The sequence below is a fragment of the Ranitomeya imitator genome, chromosome 10 (assembly GCF_032444005.1).
Source record: "Ranitomeya imitator isolate aRanImi1 chromosome 10, aRanImi1.pri, whole genome shotgun sequence".
NCBI classification, from domain to species: Eukaryota; Metazoa; Chordata; class Amphibia; order Anura; family Dendrobatidae; genus Ranitomeya; species Ranitomeya imitator.
This window is the reverse complement of record NC_091291.1, coordinates 77,699,029-77,717,169: the sequence shown is the minus strand read 5'-3', so window position 1 is coordinate 77,717,169 and position 18,141 is coordinate 77,699,029. Positions and strand designations below refer to the sequence as shown.

General features: G+C 45.6%; 1 long non-coding RNA gene across 1 annotated transcript; it reads left to right on the top strand.

The window, feature by feature from the left end:
* The first annotated feature begins 9 nt into the window (after positions 1-9).
* LOC138651808 (uncharacterized) lies at positions 10-1,863 on the top strand. Its single transcript, XR_011315539.1, has 2 exons — positions 10-449; positions 930-1,863. It is a non-coding gene; the product is annotated as an uncharacterized lncRNA (long non-coding RNA).
* The last annotated feature ends 16,278 nt before the right edge of the window (positions 1,864-18,141 follow it).

Below are 18,141 nucleotides of genomic sequence, written 5' to 3'. Positions count from 1 at the left end.
GAACTATGCTCACTTCCGATGAGAGTTCTGTTGTTGCTGCTGCCCTGGTGTTTGAGGCAGCACTTCTCCAAGAGGAGAGACGTCCTAAACGAAAACGTCGCATGTGGACCCGGAGCTGGCTGCAGAAAAGATCCACATTGTCACACATGGGTCTCATAAGAGAGTTACGTGACAATAACCCTCATGATTTCCGAAACTACCTTCGGATGTCAGAGGAATCCTTCAAAATAATACTGTCTGCTGTTACGCCACTCATACAAAGGCGTGATACGCCGATGCGTGCAGCCGTGCCCGTGGATGAAAGGTTGGTGGTGACACTGCGGTTCCTGGCAACAGGAAGGTCTCTTCAGGACTTGCAGTTTTCCGCAGCTGTTTCCAGACCTTTCCTGAGCGTTGTGATTCCGGAGACATGCGAGGCCATTGTGCACAGCTTAAGGCATTATATGGAGGTACTACTATATTTTTTTGGCTGCTGTGTTATGTCGATATATTATACTAGCTATTTAACCCGTTCTACGCCCTGGTTGCGCGCATTTCTATTGGTATATGTTCTACATCCTATCATGTGCTGCTCCCATCCTGCGCCCCCATTCTGACATGTGCTGCTGTGATCCTGCGCCTCCATTCTGACATGTGATGCAACCATTTTGCGGCTCCATTCTGATATGTGCTGCTCCAACCCTGCGCCACCCTTCTTTTATTTGCTGCTCCCAACGTTATTTTATTGATTATATAATTTCAATATATTGTTTAGCACCCCCTCTCAGTCACCGAAGCCATCTGATCAAATGGCTGCCTGCATACTCAGGGTTGTTGACTTTGTTATACTAATCCATACTGCGCCTCAATCACTCTAGGATGTCCACATGAGAGTGTATGTGCATAATATATTTGACCTAATTTGTACATGTTTCCTTCTCATCTTGCAGTTTCCCAAGACGGCGGATGACTGGAAGAGGATTGCTTCCGATTTTGATGAGCTGTGGCAGTTTCCAAACTGCGGTGGTGCATTAGATGGAAAGCATGTGCGCATCACGCAACCAGCCAACTCTGGATCCTTTTTTTTCCAACTATAAAGGATATTTCAGTGTGATCCTCATGGCCCTTGTCAATGCGAACTATGAGTTCGTCGATGTGGATGTTGGCATGAATGGTCGAGTCTCCGACGGTGGAGTTTTTGAACACACTTCATTTGGGGAAAGCTTGAGGAACAATCAACTGCAGTTGCCACTAAATGAAGACACAAAAGCAAACCTCAATTTTGTTTTCATCGCAGACGAAGCTTTCCCTCTTCATCCACATTTGCTGAAGCCATTTGCACAGAGAACACTCACACCGGAGCGCAGAATCTTTAATTACCGGTTGTCGAGGGCCCGTCGTGTGGTTGAAAATGCCTTTGGGATTATGGCGAATCGGTTTAGAGTGTTCCACACAGCTATCAACTTGAAGCTGCAATCTATAGACTTTGTGGTTTTGGCATGCTGTGTGCTCCATAATTTCCTGAGACCTCATGATACGAGCTCCTATTCTCCTCCTTCGTTTATTGATGCAGTGGACCCAAGAACCGGAGATATTGTGCCCGGGGAATGGCGTACACAACCTGATAATTTAACAGCTCTTCAAGCACTTGGATCTGGCAGACAGGCAGACGATGCAAGGGACTGTCGCGAAAAATACTGTCAGTACTTTAATGGTTCTGGAGCTGTACCCTGGCAGGATCGCGCCGTATAAAAAAATATTTCTTTTTGCTTTGCTGTTTACTCAACAATATGTATGTTATGCTTTCGTGTCCACAATTTAATATGGCGAGTAGGTCACTGTCTTTTGTGTAATAAAATTAAATTGTATTTATTACTCCCGTAATTCTTGGTTGTTCAGTTTAGATAAAGTGGGCAACTCATATGACGTCCTATTCCGTCAAGGTGTCCTGTGACTCGATAATCCCCATTGACGGGATAGTACGTTACAGCGATCGGTCTAGATTGCATTCCAAAGTCAAATGGCGACTTCCTTCCATTTCAAGCTCTGCCATGCATGCACCCAATCAATGGTTTACCCACACATAATCGTATTTTAAATCATATAAACCTCTCTAAATTACTTTAAATGAGATGCCTATAAAATGGTGCTGTTAACCCTTATAGCTCGGTAAACATTAAAGAGAGAATGCGAAGATTTTTTGTTTTTTTGTAACAATTTCTTGGTATTTAACTATTTAACAACAAAATATTACATAACAAAAAAAAAAAAAATTATCTCCTTCCACGGCCCAACAGGTGTCGCAGCGTCACGCCCTGCTGCTCTACTTGAGCCTGGAGGAGCGCTGCTGTCTGCTGCAGGAGCGCTGCTGTCCGCTCCAGGCGCAATTGTCTCGCCATGAGCTCTCACGGTGGGCGGTTCTGTGGATAGAAGAGGTTGGAGAACTAACGGTGATTCCGCTGAAAATACATCTCGACCTCTGGGGCAGGACCAAATTTAGTGTTGCAAATTTCAATTTGGTCTGGCCCCACAGGGCGATGTTTATTTTATTAAATTTTACAGTTTTAGTTTTCTATTGTGACATCCCGCACATAACCACTCGTATTATCTTGATACTTACGGAGAAGGGATGCCGGTTCCTCATTGCCAGAACCAGAGCTGCTAATTTCCCATCCCAGAGATCTGGCCACTGCTGCAGCACCTAAAAGGAAATAATAACAGATCTGGTTAACTATGGAACACGCCGTTGGGAAGCGCTCGCTGTTTTGGTCACTTGCGTATGTTAGCTTCTGGGGAGAATGCCGCCGACCCGGGGGAGGAAGAGGAGTGGCGGAAGGGAGGTGTTGAGGGTGGTGTAGGGGTGCGAGGCCGTCTGCTCTCTAAAGATGGTGGAGGCGTGGTAGGCCGCTGGGTCATTACTGCGTCTGTAATGTATTCAAAAATTTCCGCAACCCTCTTATGTCACGTATGCAGGTACAAAAAAATTGCAATCAATGATTGTTAACTTACGTGACGTCCCGGGCTCTGGGCTCCCACTGGTGGCGGAAGGTGTGGTACTGCTGGCTATGGCTGGTATCCGTTGCCGCCGCTGTCTCTCTAAAGATTACATGTGTTTACACATAAAGTAAACAAATGCAGAGTGCTGCAGATCAAAGCTAACAATATACTGAAACTGAAAATTTATATCACACTTCACAGGGGTGCGAGGGTGCATGGTCGCAACAGATGGTGGAGGCGTGGTAGGCCGCCTGGTCATTACTGCGCCGGTAATGTCTTCAAATATTTCAGCTACCCTGTAATGTCCCGTATGATGTTAAAAAAAAAATGCAATCAATGATTGTGAACTTACGTGATGTCCCGGACTGTGGGCTCCCACTGGTGTCTGAAGATGGGGTACTGGTGGCAATGGTGGGTCTCACTTGCCGCCGCTGTCTCTCTACACCTAAAGTAAAGAATCACAATGTTTACACACAAATGTTGAGTGCTGCAGATCAAAGCTTACAATATACTCAAACATAAAATAGAGATCACACTTTACAGGGGTGCGATACTCTGACATGTCTGTGGGCTCTGGTGTTCAATGGTCTTCCTGTCTTTGGAAAACGTATTATTTCATCAGTAGGCCAACCTCCTCCGATAATATTTTTGGTAAATTGAGAAACTAAAAATTACGGACATCTTAATTTCAAGATGGTGGTTGAGATTAGGGAACCCGACAAGTTTTCTCACGGACAACGCATATTCTGCTTGGAAAATAACTAAATTTTACAAAAACGGGGCATGTTTTTAAATTCATTTGAGGTCACGTTGGCAACCATGAGCGCAAGCCTCCCTCCCAATCCCCCCCCTCCTGACAGCGTGCATCTCCCAATCCCCCCCATACTAGTACTTGCCTCGCCTTGCCTCCGCACGCAACTCAGCAAAAATTGGTGGCGTTTTGTAGCGGAGGTCAGCCCACTTTTTCCGCAGCTGAAGCTGACTGCGGCGGACGCCAAACCTCCTCTTCATCATTCTGCTAATGTGGCCAAGCACTTCCCGCTTGTGGATGTTTGGGTGTGCAGGGCGACTCTCCAGACCCTCATAATCCAGGGCATCCATCTTGCTAACAAAAAAAGAGCTCTGGCTGCCCCAGAGGAGCAGAACGCAATCTCGCCGCCATTTTAGATTGAATGACCCTGAACGGCAACGCCCAGAGGAGGAGCTTGACTCCGCCGTCCTGCCGCGCGATCGGCATCGCAATAGCGTTGCCGTTTATGGACAGCGTCACATTTGTGACGGCTGAGCGGTACGGAAGAAACGCACATAGTAAATGCCGTTCGAAGGATGGTTATATAATGCCGGAGCGGCACGTAATGTACGCTCGTGGTCTATGACTGCGTGATGACGTTACAGCGTTCCGGCGTGCCTGCGCTAGCTTGTTTTGGTTCCCTGACATCCTGATAATGGCTGCCAGTCGCCGTGATCCTCCTATGGGCATCCCAGAGCTCAAGTTCCTTATTGGAACAATGGATCGGATGCAGTACGAAACAGGGCTGGTGCTGCACCGCAACCAGCACAAGGAGGAAGTTGTCCGTGTGGTGTCTGAGGGCCTCAGGAAGCGGTTTGGGATAACTCGCAGCAAGGCCCAGATTGTTAAAAAATGGGGCGATCTCAAGTCCAAAAGCCCAGAGCGCCTGCAGGAGCTTCGCCAAGAGATTCGCAGAGGTCAGTACGCAGGTACCCAAAAGTATGTGGCACAGCTATGGGGCAGTTTGAACGTTGCAGAGCCACTATGTGCCACAGCTATGGGACAGTTTGAACGTTGCAGAGCCACTATGTGCCACAGCTATGGGGCAGTATGAACGGTGAAAAGTACTATGTGGCACAGCTAACTGCTGAGCGAACTTTTTTTTTCCTTCACAGAGGCAAAGACACAGCGCCGCCGCCACGAGGCATCACACACCGCCTCTGATGTCCCAGAGCCCTCAGGTTCAACTCCTCCAGATCCTAGTAGGTTCCCACAATAATGTGATTTGGATTTGGTTGCAGGTCCTCTCTTCCCCCTCCCCCGGCAGCCAGTGTTGCCATGTATGCTGACAGACCTTTTTTTTTTTTTTTAACCTTCACAGAGGCAAAGAAACAGCGCCGCCGCCGACAGCACGAGGCATTCGACACGGACTCAGATCCCGAAGTGCCCTCCGTGCCTCAACATCCTAGTAGGTTCCCACAATAAAGTGATTTTGACTTGGTTGCAGGCCCCCTCTTTCACCCCCAACACCCCCCTTCCCCCCCCCCGCAGTCAGTATTGCCATATATGCTGACAGTTTTGTTTTTTTCCTTCACAGAAGCAAAGACACATCGGGAGACTACTGTGTTATTAATGTTATGTTTTTTGACCCACAGCTGACGTCGGTGTGAACAAGGAGGCAGGGCCGGTTTTAGACAAAGTGGGGCCCTAGGCAAAAATTTAAAGTGGGGGCCCCAAATGATATCATTGCACTGTGGCCCCCATATTTAGGGGCCTTATATCGGCCAATGGGTCTGCCACTATTGGCTGTATGCAGGGTCACTGCTGGCACTTTGAAAAGCAGCTTTTGGCCATGTTCATAGGCAGAATTTTTGCAGCTTTTTCTTCTGCAAATAATAAGTTTACAGCAGTTTACAACACAAGCAAAAACTGAGATTTTCAGAAATCTCCTGAACACCCTTTTATTTTCCGTTGACTGAATTTCACAACTGCGTCTCTCCAGACCTCAGCATGTCAATTTATCTTGCGCAGACGCGAGTTTCCGCAAGAGAAATCTCACCCCTGCAATGTATAGGACGCAGGGATTCCACACGGTTCAATGAACACATGCAGAATCACCTGTGTTCAAAAGATGGCAGCACTTTGGACGCAGCACATGTCCGCTGCATCCAAAGGGCTGCCATTTCCAGATCCTCTGCACATACCCTAAAGAATGGGTGTTTTGAAAGCAGTGTTTTTACTGCCAAGAGAGCAGGCTTTGGCTGCAAAAAAAAAAATGCACCAAAAACGCTGATTCCTATACACACCTGTACTATATATGTTTATAGTGTATCCTTATTGTTTCACGTGGGAATTCATTTATTTCTGTATAATAAATGCCCTGATTCAGCAGACAATATTCCTGTCTTGTCATCCAGACAGTAGTGACAGGACATCACCCTATCAGATTACAAGCAATGATTTAGTGACTGGTCAGAGCCCATGCTGATCCCTGCTGTATGTGACTGTGAAACCTGATCCTACAGCAATCAGCACAGAGCTCAGGGACCAAATGAGTAAATCACTGCACTGAGGGGGTCTCAAGGGAGGTTTGGGAGACACGTTCTGAGACTGCTGCTTCACTGCTGTACACCCTCTGGGCACTTCATACAGGGGCTGCAGAGGCAGGGGGCCTGTGCCAAACGCCGGCCCTGCAAGGAGGATCTGGAAGCCGGAATAGAAAGGCTTATCCACACTATGGCGCGGATTCAGGAGCAGCAGAATGTGGCAATGGGGGAGCTGCAGAAGCTTCGGGACATGTGCCAACAGTTGGCGGCGGGGCCAAAATAGAAACCAAGTGTCTGAACATTTTTGGTTGTGTGTTGTACAGCTAAAAAAAGTTTGTTAATTTAAAAATATATATATATATATCCCACCAATCAAGCTGTTGAGAGTGAAGTTAAATGAAAAGTTTTTATTATGAACCAATTCTTAACAACATTACAATTTAAAAATCCGTAAGAAAACAAAAAAAAAAAATCACAACTCGTGATACACCGAATCTTCGTTGCGAACATGAAGGTGCCTGATGGGCGAAGAAATGTGAGACTGCATTGTCGGGTAAGAGTTTTGGGGTGACGGGCCAAAGTGGGACACGGGGAAATTGGGCCGTACGTGTTTGTGGCCAATATGGTGGACAATATGCGGACTCTGGCCGCTCGATTGGACGGGAAGAAACCAACCGTGTGTTTTCATCCAAACTGCCATCCAATCCCTTACTAAGAGCCTCAAAAATAAGACGCTCGGTTAAAGTTCGCTGCCTTGCTTCCATTGTAGAAAGTTTATCAGCGATGTAGAGTCCAAGACCCTCCAAAGCAGGGCTGGTTTTGCGCGTCAACACCTTTTTGGCCATGCTCAACAGTTCATGGGAGACGTCCGAGGTGGCTTTCCGCTTCCTTGAACCCTGCCTCCGTTGACTCCGTGCAGGTGCAGCCTCCACTATTTGACTTGTGGAGCAGTCCTGTGCATTGTCCTGTGCACTGTCCTGTCCACTGTCCTGTGCACTCTCCTCCTAGGGAGAAAATAAAAAGGGAAAATATTAAAAACAAAAAAGAAACGAGGTACACCACCCTAACCGCATAAAAAATATATATTCATATACATGTGAAAAGTTGCTATATATAGATGGTATGGGTTAAGAAGGTCGCTATGTAATACTTTTCTGTGACAGGGTTATGGTCTGTACAGAAAAATGATAAAACTTCGAATTCATGGTATAATCAGATGGAGAAAATGCTGAAAAATAATATTTAATTATAGGCCACATTGGTGAAACAGTGCTGCAAAGATGTACTTACTGGTTGCCCTTGTGAGTCCAGTTCGACGTGGTTCTGAGGTACTGTCGGTTCCACGGATGCCAACAACCGCAAACACGTTGATGACCGTGGCACCTCTTGGTCCCGAAGAAAATTAAGGTAATCAAAATACCATAGCTTCGGGACATAAACCTCTTCTGTTGAAGACCCAGACTTGGAACTGTGAAGGACCTTATTGAGCTCCTTCCTCCAGACCGTGCGCAGCGCCTGAATTTTCTTCTTTACTACTGTTTCTGTGGCTTGCTCTTCCGGTGCATGGAGATTGTATAATTCGATCAGCTTTGAATATCCGGCCTTGCGCTTTTCCCTGTTTGAATACTCAGGCGATTTTTATCTTCCAAAGGCATGGAAAAGACTGGTAGATCTCCAGGAACTCGCGTATGAATTCTATACGATTTGACATCTGTAAAAATAAAAAAAAATAAAGTTAGGCGTTTGACAAATAGTATATTAAAACAGCAACAGCGAAAGGTGGACAAAAATAGAAAAAAAGGTCACAGAGGTGCAAACGCCACTTTGAAAAACAGCATTCATTTTCCCATATGCCACGCCCTAGGCCACCATAACCCACAACAGCGTACCACCCGCTTGGCTACAGCAGCCGCACAATGCACTCATGCCGAACATACATTGTTCCACCTGCCACGCCCTAGCCCTAGGCCATCATAACCCACAACAGCGTACCACCCGCTTCGCTACAGCAGTCGCACAATAAACACATTACACACATTGTCGCAGCGAACCACCACATACATACAAGCAGTCGCACAAAGCACTCATGCCAACCATACATTGTTCCATTTGCCACGCTGTAGCCCACCAGTCACAACAGCGTACCATCCGCTTCGCTTCAGCGGCGGAACGAAGTGCTCCTGCCGACCATACAGCGTACCATCTGCCACGCTGTAGCCCTCCAGTCACAACAGCGTACCATCCTCTTCGCTTCAGCGGCGGAACGAAGTGCTCCTGCCGACCATACAGCGTACCATCTGCCACGCTGTAGCCCTCCAGTCACAACAGCGTACCATCCGCTTCACTTCAGCGGCGGAACGAAGCACTCATGCCGACCATACAGCGTTCCATCCACCACGCCCAAGCGGTTTACATACCTCGAAGCTGCGGCGCAAGACGTGGTATATTCTGAGAAGTACAAAAATCCGATGTCCAGGTCCACCAAGTGTCCAAGTACGAAGTGAAGAAAGGAAATTTTGAAAGCAGTGAGGTGGCATTGGGAACAATAGCGCTCAGGTGACAAATTTTCCAACCAATTGTATGCACAGAACCTGTGGCCTATCGGCACACTAGCTAGCAGCACAACACGCCCCTAATGAACAACGTCACGCACAGATTATGCAAAATGTGCTCTGAATCGTCTTGTGTGACACGACCGTACGACTGTCCCATACGACTTCTACATCGCAAATACGTCATGAAATTATCGCTTCAGCGCCGTGCATTGCGAAGTGTGACCGCAATCTACGATGTTGGAGCGATAATTGTGCGACGAATGATGTAACGTCACGAATCGTACCGTTGTAGCGATCAAAATTGCACTGTGTGACGGTACCCTTACTATCAATGCATCCATGGCATCCAGAACTGGTATGGTTGTGTATTTGGCAACTGTGTGTAAAGTGTTGCAGAGCGGTAGTCATGACAAAGCTGCTGTCTGGTTTTGCTTTGGCATTTTACAGACAAACTATATCCCATACAGTGGGGCAAAAAAGTTTTTAGTCAGTCAGCAATAGTGCAAGCTCCACCACTTAAAAAGCGGCGAAAAAGAGGCGTCTGTAATTTACATCATAGGTAGACCTCAACTATGGGAGACAAACTGAGAAAAAAAAAAATTCAGAAAATCACATTGTCTGTTTTTTTAACATTTTATTTGCATATTATGGTGGAAAATAAGTATTTGGTCAGAAACAAACAATCAAGATTTCTGGCTCTCACAGACCTGTAACTTCTTCTTTAAGAGTCTCCTCTTTCCTCCACTCATTACCTGTAGTAATGGCACCTGTTTAAACTTGTTATCAGTATAAAAAGGCACCTGTGCACACCCTCAAACAGTCTGACTCCAAACTCCACTATGGTGAAGACCAAAGAGCTGTCAATGGACACCAGAAACAAAATTGTAGCCCTGCACCAGGCTGGGAAGACTGAATCTGCAATAGCCAACCAGCTTGGAGTGAAGAAATCAACAGTGGGAGCAATAATTAGAAAATGGAAGACATACAAGACCACCGATAATCTCCCTCGATCTGGGGCTCCACGCAAAATCCCACCCCGTGGGGTCAGAATGATCACAAGAACGGTGAGCAAAAATCCCAGAACCACGCGGGGGGACCTAGTGAATGAACTGCAGAGAGCTGGGACCAATGTAACAAGGCCTACCATAAGTAACACACTACGCCACCATGGACTCAGATCCTGCAGTGCCAGACGTGTCCCACTGCTTAAGCCAGTACATGTCCGGGCCCGTCTGAAGTTTGCTAGAGAGCATTTGGATGATCCAGAGGAGTTTTGGGAGAATGTCCTATGGTCTGATGAAACCAAACTGGAACTGTTTGGTAGAAACACAACTTGTCGTGTTTGGAGGAAAAAGAATACTGAGTTGCATCCATCAAACACCATACCTACTGTAAAGCATGGTGGTGGAAACATCATGCTTTGGTGCTGTTTCTCTGCAAAGGGGCCAGGACGACTGATCCGGGTACATGAAAGAATGAATGGGGCCATGTATCGTGAGATTTTGAGTGCAAACCTCCTTCCATCAGCAAGGGCATTGAAGATGAAACGTGGCTGGGTCTTTCAACATGACAATGATCCAAAGCACACCGCCAGGGCAACGGAGTGGCTTCGTAAGAAGCATTTCAAGGTCCTGGAGTGGCCTAGCCAGTCTCCAGATCTCAACCCTATAGAAAACCTTTGGAGGGAGTTGAAAGTCCGTGTTGCCAAGCGAAAAGCCAAAAACATCACTGCTCTAGAGGAGATCTGCATGGAGGAATGGGCTAACATACCAACAGTGTGTGGCAACCTTGTGAAGACTTAGAGGTCAAACGTTTTCTGTGTCATTGCCAACAAAGGATATATTACAAAGTATTGAGATGAAATTTTGTTTCTGACCAAATACTTATTTTCCACCATAATATGCAAATAAAATGATAAAAAAACATACAATGTGATTTTCTGGATTTTTTTTTCTCAGTTTGTCTCCCATAGTTGAGGTCTACCTATGATGTAAATTACAGACGCCTCTCATCTTTTTAAGTGGTGGAACTTGCACTATTGCTGACTGACTAAATACTTCTTTGCCCCACTGTATGTCCCAGTGTGCTATAGTGTGGGGTGCACCACACTCACTTGTAGGCCACAGGCCACATTCTCCAGGCTTCTGTCCTCAGGAGCCGCTGCACACAATTCTGATGACCCAATGTTCTTTACAACATGTAAATGTTTACTAGTTAGTTGAAGTTCAGCAGGTGGTGTCATGTGGGATAGGGCACAGCATTTAACATGTCTTCCTTCCTCAGTATAGTATGTCTTCAGCCCTGCCAGCCATTCATCCTGGACTACCTTCAAGCCTGCTGATTCCATCAGCCTCAGGGATTCCTGTCCACTCCGGTAGTGCACCCAGAACCGGCCACCTGCCCCCACGTAATTCCACGTCGAACGACTTTGCGATGTCAGAAGAGCAGACACTACAACCTAGGGGTCTTAATATTGAATATAATCTACAGATGTGTAGCTTGATACCCCTTTTGTCCTCTGTTATATATTGGTAGTATGTTGGTTTATTTTTAATTTTCACAATCATTTTTTTTTTTTTTTTATAGGGATTTTCCTAAGGGGATAACTGGAGGATATGGGGGCTGAAATTCCTGAGGATTTATTTACTATGATCGCATATGTCAGTGGATTTATAAGCTAGGAGTTCATGTTCATTGTCACTCCCCATACCCTCTGCTCCTCCCCTTATTTTCATCTAATTTATATTCATTTGATTTCAAAAGGAAAAAAATTCCAAGTAAATGTGGCGCTAAGCACATACGGATTTTTTGAATGCATCCACTTCAAGTGAAAAATGTTAATAAAAGTTCATTTATTTTCTAAAAAAAAAAAATACATTTGTAAAATATATAATATTCATTTTATTAAAATAATGCTTTTGCTAGCATTTTTTCCATTGATGCGATCTTGGGTTATTCAGTAGGATATTTATGTATAGTGCTAAAAAGCCAGATAACTTACCGGTAATGCTCTTTTAATGAGTCCACGGCAGCACCCCACATGAGAGGGATCCGCCCATAGGAACAGGAAACCTACAGAATAAAAGGAGGCGGTCCCCACTACTCCTCAGTTTAGTTTAGAGTATAAAAAGGAACTGCAAAAGCTTTAGTATTCATTCTTATTCAGCAACATAAATTTCTTAACTCTATACAACCATTACTTGTGAACTTAAAAGAAAGAACTGTGCATAATTTAGGGAGGGTAATACATGGGTGCTGTCGTGGACTCATTAAAAGAGCATTACCGGTAAGTAATCCGGCTTTTTACCCTTCGCCACGACAGCACCGCACATGAGAGATTTTCAGAGTCCTTATTTGGGTGGGATTACTGTACTAAGAACAGCTCTACCAAAGGTCAGATCAGAAGACTTAGAAAGGTCAAGTCTGTAATGGTTGTAGAAGGTGTGGACCAGGTTGCTGCCTTACATATTAAGTGGATCGGTACATCTGCTTGTTCCGCCCAGGAGGAAGCCATGGCTCGTGTTGAATGTGCCTTTATCCCCACTTGAGGGGTTTCGCCCTTTGATGTGTAGGCCAGACAGATAGCTTCTCTGATCCACCGAGATATGGTAGCTCTTGTGACCCCATGTCCTTTCTTGTGGCCCTGAAAGGAGATAAGCAGAGCCCTACTCTGCCTCCATGTCTGAGACCTCTCTATATACGTCAGGATGGTTCTTCTGACATCTAAGGTGTGAAACTTGTTGTTCTGCAGTTACAGGTGAATCAAAAAAGGAAGGTAGAAAAATTTCCTGAGATCTGTGATAGGTGGATGCTACCTTAAGGAGGTATGAGGGGTCAGGCTTAAAGACTATTCTATCTTGAAATACCAGTAAGAAAGGCGGGTCTACTGATAGGGCCTGGATGTCGCTAACCCTTCTAGCTTAGGTTAGGGCTACCAATAGGGCTACTTTATATGTTAGAATATTTAGAGGTATGGAATCTAGCGGCTCAAATGGGGAGCCAGTTAAGGCCTCTAAAAGTAAATTTAAATCCCACGGAGGTAGATGGGGAATATGGACCAGATTACTACGTTCACAAGACTTAATAAACCTGGAGACCCACTTGTTAGCTGCTATATTGCTTCCATATAGGGCTCCTAACGCTGAGACCTGAACTCTCAAGGTGTTTACCGATAAACCTAATTCTCTACCTTTTTGTAGGAACTCTAGAATAGGTGTTACCGGGACTTGCTTAGTGAACGGTATTGTATAAAAATGTAATTTTTTCCATTCCCTACTTTATAATAGGGTGGTAGATCTTTTCATACTGTAATTGGCGGGTATGAAATTGAGCCCACGGTACAACTAGTATACATGAGGATAACGATCCTAGTAAGGACATAGCCTTCCTCAGGGTTATGTAGGGTTTTTTCATTGCCTCTGACACCTTTTATTGTATAGTTACTTTTTTTTTGAATGCGGGAGGAAGCTTTTCTGACTTACTGACTTACTGAATCTAGCTGGATTCCTAGAAATATTTGAATGGTGTCTGTATTCAGCCTGGACTTTTCGAAGTTCACGATCCAACCCAACTCCTGTAGGGATGAGATCGCATTAGATAACCGCATTTTACATTGAGTTATGGAATCTCCAATTACTAGAAAATCATCCAGGTAGGGTATTATCAAAGTGTCCTGCTGGCGTAGATGAGCCATCACTTCTAGAATCACCTTTGTAAAGATGCGGGGAGCCATAGAAAGCCCAAAGGGCATTGCTACATATTGAAAGTCACGAACCTGTCCTGCCAGGATGACTGCTACCCTTAGGTACTGCTGGTGTTCGGCATGTATGGGGAGATGATAGTAGGCATCTTTTAGGTCTATCCCGGCCATGACACACCTAGGGAACAAAAGCTTGATGGCAGAACTAATAGATTCCATTTTAAAGGTATGGTTACACAAAAAGGAATTTAATTTTCTTTAAACTTATGATGGTTCTAAATGAACCATCTGGTTTATTGATCAAAAACAAAGGGGAATAGAACTCCTTCCCTTTTTGATCCTGGGGAACCTCTATCAAGACTTTTTTGGATAGAAGAGATAGGATTTCTGACTCTAGAGCTTCTTGTTGTTCCCGTCCTTTTGGCGATGTTACTATAAAAGAATCCCAAGGGATTCTATTAAACTCTAATTTTAATCCATATCTAATAATGTCCAGAATCCAATGGCTAGATGTTATTTGTTCCCATTTAGAAAAGAGAACTTTTAATCTACCGCCTACTTCATAGTTAGCGGTACTTGCCACGCTTTGTATTATAGGATCCGCTAAACAGAGCACCTTTTTGTTTAGGATCCTTTGTCTCCCAGCGATCCCTTTGCTCAAACGGTTTTTCTGGTAAAGGGTCGTCTTCTGAAGGAAGAAAGATGGAAGATATTGGTTAGTGAAGCCTTTCTTTCGCTCTCCCGCTTTATTTAAAAGCTCATCCAGTGTTTTTTCCAAAAAGGAACTCACCCTGGCAGGGGATCGCACACCTTTCCAGTTTTTTAACCAGAGTGCTCGCCAGGCTGTGTTCACTAGGCAGGCTGATCTGGCTGCTAAGCGTAGCGAATCCACAGAGGCATCTGCCAGGAATGCTTTCGCTTCTTTAATTAGAGGGATTTTCGGTAGGATTGACTCTCTCGAAGTTCTACCTCTAATTAGTTCCTCCAGCTGTTCCATCCACACTAGCAGCGACCTTGCAGTGCAGGTACTAGATATAGCTGGCCTGAATGCTCCCGTGTTAGCCTCCCACGATCTTTTTAGTAAGGCTTCTGTTTTACGGTCTAACGGGTCTGTCAGGACCCCTGAATCCTCCACTGGCAATACCGATTGCTTAGATGTGGAAGCTACTGCTGCATCCACCTTTGGCACCTTCGCCCAAGAATTCAGCTCCTCGTCGCTGAAGGGATAGCGTCTTTTAGAGGATGATGGTAGGAAACCTCTTGTATTTTGCTTATCCCATTCTTTTTTGATAATCTCTTTAATAGTGGGTATGATGGGAAAGGATCTATGTTTTTTTTCCGTCCTAACCCCACAAACATGATGTCTTGAGCTGTTTTCTTCCCTTTCTCATCTGGGCACCCCATTGTGCTCCTGACAGATCTTACTAGGTTGTCTACACTGCTGTTGGGTAGACAAAGCCCCCCTTCATCTTCAGATGAACTTGGCTGGGATCCAGACTCGTCTGAGGATTTTTGTATCTCCTCTGACTCTGAACTTGCTGGGGATCGGGACCTGCTTGGTTGGCGGGTACTGGTGCTACTTGCATGTGCTAACCCCTGCATTTCTTCCCGGATTATGGCTCTGACATCAGATGGAGTCATATTCTCCTGCCTCAAGGTTTGCATGATACACTCTGAGCACAACCTCTTAGTATAAGAATCCGGGAGGGGCTACGAACATAAGGCACATTCCTTGTGCTTGGACTTGTGTCCTTTTCTTAATCTAAAGGAAGGATATAGGAGGAACATATATCAGCATATGGGAAGAGGGTTTTTTTTTTTAAAACTCACCCAGTGAAGCTGACAAATACCGGTTCTGGAGGCGGATCTTTTTTTTCAGGTGATTTTTTTTTTTTTTTTGTTTGGTGGTAGATCTCCTCTCCGGAGGCTGACCACCACTCTTAGTGCTGCTCCTAGTGCTCCTTTCCTTGCTGGGAGAATGCTGCTCTGCTGCGGGCAGGTGCGCTTCGTCGGACGGTGAAGCCATCTTGTACCCACACCGGCCCGACGCCAGCGCTGCTTTTTTAAACATGGCGCTGAATCTCCTGCGTCCCTGGACCAACCCAGACGTGCTCCGGCGACTTCCGGGTTAGACGCGCCGCTCTCACTCACCATGCAGTGGCCAGAGGTATTAAGCCAGCCGCTGCAGCGTGCGCATCGTCATGGAGCCGGGCGGTCCCACGGTGACCAGACCTGGACCACGGATGTTTGGCCAGACGAGGAGGGGAGTCTGCAAGCCGGGGCTCCCCCGCCGCTGCTTCTGGAACCGCAGCCCCTGCCATTCTCACAGACACTGACGCAGGCGGGTGCATGGCCCAGGGATCCTCTTAATCTGTAGGTAAGCAGGGATTCCTATAGGAACAGGAAACCTAAACTGAGGAGGAGAGGGGACCGTCTCCTTTTATTCTGTAGGTTTCCTGTTCCTATGGGCGGATCTCTCTCTCTCTCTCTCTCTCTCTCTCTCTCTCTCTCTCTCTCTCTCTCTCTCTCTCTCTCTCATTCATATGTGGGGTGCTGTCGTGGCGAAGGGTAAAACACTGTTTACCCAAGCACTTGTTCCAGTAGAGGTAATTTTTCCTCACTGCAGTATACTTATGTTGCCTTGGATATGGCTTTATATTTGCCTCAGCTGTTTCTGGGCCAGCACGTCGGGCACAAATGCACACTTTACCCTATGTCCTGGGAGTCCAGTCACGTGATATTGGTCATGTGGCTGTAGCCTGGTGACGTAGGGCCATGGCACATGCGTTGTCGAGCGTTTGAGAGCTGGAGAAAAGTCAGCATTTGGCTGTCTCTCACTTGTGAGTACTTGGGTTACTTTATTTTGGCGTAATGAAATGCGCTCTCTCCTATTGGTTTGTTAGAATTTCCTTTTGATTATGAATCACATGAGTGGATAGGTCCATGGTTTCTATGACCCTGGTTATGCACAGCATTGATTGGCTCAATACTGGTGATGGGTTAGTAGTATATAATTTTACTGTTCAATACATGGATTTTCTTATAATTATGGATAGTTCATGTAATTAAGGTTTATTTGTAATGATTGTAATTGATGTGTAGTTGTTTTATATGGTACATATAGGGGTGGGCAGTACCCAGGGGCGGATTATCAGAGGGTCAATATGGGCGGTAGCCCAGGGCCCAGTGGTGGTGTTTTATTTTTTTTTAGTATACTATTTTAAATTGGGGGCGGTCCTGTTACTGTGCAGAGTGACACTATATCGCCTTTTTTTCTTCATGTGGTGTAATGTAGAGGTTGTGAAAAATTAAGTAATGTGTTCTGCAAGTGGAGCTCGAGAACTGTTATTTCCTGCAGAAACGAGTCCTGGCTGGAAGAAATGATGGCGGTCTGTGCTGGATGAAAGATGAAGGACTTCACCTATAGACGTCACTGGTGAGTCAGTGTTACTTATACACTGACACTGTATACTGTATACTATATACAGAGGTCCTGTGTACAATGTCACCAGTGATCACTGTATTACCTATACATTATATACAGAGCTCTTGTGTATAATACCACCAGTGATCTCTGTATTACCTCTACACAAACACTGCATACTAAGTACAGATCTCCTGTGAATACTGGCACTTATGGTGATAGTATTGTTTTTTTATTACTGATCAGTATTGTAGTATTCAGTCACTATGTGGTGGTAATATGTGGTCTGGAAATGGTGTTGTGGTATTTGTCCATTGTATGTGCTATTTGGTCACCAAGTGGTGGTAATATGTGGTCTGGTCATGGTGCGGTGGTATTTGTTCCTTGTATGTGATGATATTGGTCAAAATATACCTAAATTGTATTGCATATTTTAACAAATATTTAATAGGTTACAGTAGAGTAGGGCCCCGCCTTTTTTCTGGAATAATCTGGTTCGGGTATATCATGACCCCCGTCACATGACCCCCGTCACATGACCAGGGGGCCCACAGTGTCTGAACAGCCCGGGGCCCTGACTACCCTTAATCCACCCCTGGCAGTACCTTGGTGGTGTGCACTGACTTTGACAAAGGTGCAAACATGCAATCTGCCCATTGGTTAATTCCTAAATTCCAAATAAAGCAAAGGAGAGGCGATACTCTTCCTGTCTTAGGCCTCAATCTATGGCACCAGCTCTTTAGGGACCACAAAGGCACTTAATTAACTTTAAGCAACAAAAATATTGGCCAGGTTAAAAACCATAATTATTTCACTTCCTGGTTCCAGACATTAGAGAAAGTATCATCTCCATGTCTCACCAGCCCAAACATTAGGGGTCCTCAGAGAATTTTCCATCTTTCCCAAAACAAGGGAATGCATCTGGATCGCCCCCACGTAAGGGCAATGGGGTACTCGGTACCGGGTCCTTCAGTTCCCTCAGCTGGGATGTCACGGTGGCCCGACCCGGACCGTGGCCCTATGAGGGGCGCCCAATAGAAGGGTAGAGTTTGTAGATAAAGGTAGTGTTCATGACGCCACGTGTGGAATTCGGTCAGGGTGACCGACGCTGCTTAGGGGTCTGCTGGGGTGATGGAATGGCAGCTAGATGGTATACCTTCCCACAGGTGAAGTATATCCCCAGGGCTTCCCAGAAGTGTAGGTGGTGATGG